Consider the following 2,139-nt stretch of genomic DNA (forward strand, 5'->3'; position numbering starts at 1 on the left):
ATTCTAATGCTACGGCCCCTTTCCCTCCTTCCCTCCCTCCCTCCTTCTCTCTCTCCCTCTATCCCTCCTCTCTTTTTTTCTGTTTCTTTCTAGAATATCCTAAAATGGACGAGTCTGACGAATTTCATACATTCTAGTTATGAGGCTTAGACATAATTAACATATGCACGGATTTGCAAGCCGTTTCACTAATTCATTTATGCCAACGTGGGGTAAACACAAGAAAAGATGAAACGATGAGAAACACTAGGGGATTCTTTAAAAAGTAGCAGCACTGAGAAGCTCTAGCTCCGCACGCCTCCCGGCCAAGCCCCCTGCCTCCGGCAATCCCCGCGGAGATGGAGACGAGGGTGCTGGCCCTTCCCGAGCGTCTGCGGTTTTGAATGTCGTTCATGCCGTCATCATCCCTTGATCCACAGAGTCGAGAAGAGCCGGACTTTCCTCCAGTCCTGGGAGTGGCTTCCATCTGTCCCCTCTCCTGGGACCTCCTTATCTGTGACTGCATTTGGAGCACATCTTACTCACTCTGAGCGCTGCCTCTGAAAGGACACAGATCTCCGCCTGAGGTGGCAAGCGGGCTTTGTTTTGCAAATAAACCGGGATACCTACTGCTTGCCTTCCTTCTCATTCCCTCTGAAATGGGAGATTCTATTCTTAGGCCCTGTCTGAGAGCCACCCACCCAGCCTCTACCGGATGCCAGAGACAAATGACAGTTATTCTGAGGGATGCTCGGGCAGCCCCAGAGGTCGGTCAGGCGAGTGGCATTCAGAGCTCCGTGAACCAAACGAAGCTTCTCATTTCAAATCTCAGGGTGACATTCACTGCACTGGTCTCAAAGCCTTCGTTTTTTCAGCCTCTGAGGGGAAATGAAACCTTTCTGCCATCAGCTGTGTCTCTCATTCATAATTCTCGAATCCGGAGGCCGACACTGAGATGATGTCTCGTGCAAACCTGCCAGCCAGGCCGCGAGCCTCTGTCTCAAAGCCAAGCTCGCCGCCCTGAGACTCTGTTAAGAGGTTTCCCGTCCGGGTTCCTGAAGTAAAGGGTCCGGCACGCCTCCGCACCGGCCTCTCGACGGTTGTGACTTTGGCCTTTATCCAGCCGTGCATCCGTGTCGCACGCTCGCAGGGGCCTTTCCCTGTCCCCCGCCTTCCTTTCTCCGTCTTTTCTTATCTGATCGCATGCGACGGGGGTCCCCACGCCCGCGCATGGCTTCGTCGCTTGCACAGAGAGGAACCAAAGAGCAAAGCAAACGAGATCCTGCAGCACGTGAGAGGCAGCCGATTTGCCCCGACGCGCGGTCTCCTTCTGGGGGGCGACCGTCTGATTCCAACTCCAGAGCTAATCGCAGCGACTCAGCGAATGGGAGCTGCGTATAGATGTGAATTCGTATTATTTTAAAGTATCATCATAAGAGTGTAGTTAGTGATAATAATGTGGAAATACTTAATATTGGTTCACCGGATACAAACTAGATTCACTAGCATGACCTTAACTAATAATCTCATTAAACATGGTGATTCCAAAGTCACAGCCGTATGGTCAGATTTACTATTCTAATCTAATCTTTTCTTGAAGGGGGTGTCACCCGGACCTCTCCTTTGCCTACTGATAGGCCTCTGAATAGCATCAATTAGAATGTGAAACCACATGCTCGTGATGGTATCATCAACGGAGGTTTTTAAATGCGTCCCGTGTAGACACGCAAATGCGTCCCGTGTAGACACGCAAATGCGTCCTGTGTAGACACGCAAACGCGTGGGTTAGCTGACTCGCTCCAACACGGAGTCGAGAACACACCCCTGGCTGCCACCCGAACTGTCAGTGCCACGCGGCGGTGACGTGAAAACCCTGTGGGACTAGTGCTCCCCGCACTCAGAATTCAAGGAGGCATCTCGCCGCCGCCCCCTCCTGCAGCCTCGTTCGGCGCCCCACGTGGCGGGTCCCGCTGTCCCAAACCCCCGACCGCTCCGTGGGAGACCGGCATGGCTGACCCTGGAGGGGAGCGAGGAAGGGACCGAAAGGCTGGAGCCACCCTCGGCTGAGTTTCGTATGATTTTTAAATACGCATCACGTTTCTTTTTCACATTGATAAAACGGGTAGTATCCGCGAAAGAGAAAAAAATCCCATTCATCTT

Source organism: Pteropus alecto, unplaced genomic scaffold (assembly GCF_000325575.1).
Source record: "Pteropus alecto unplaced genomic scaffold, ASM32557v1 scaffold447, whole genome shotgun sequence".
Taxonomy (NCBI): Eukaryota; Metazoa; Chordata; class Mammalia; order Chiroptera; family Pteropodidae; genus Pteropus; species Pteropus alecto.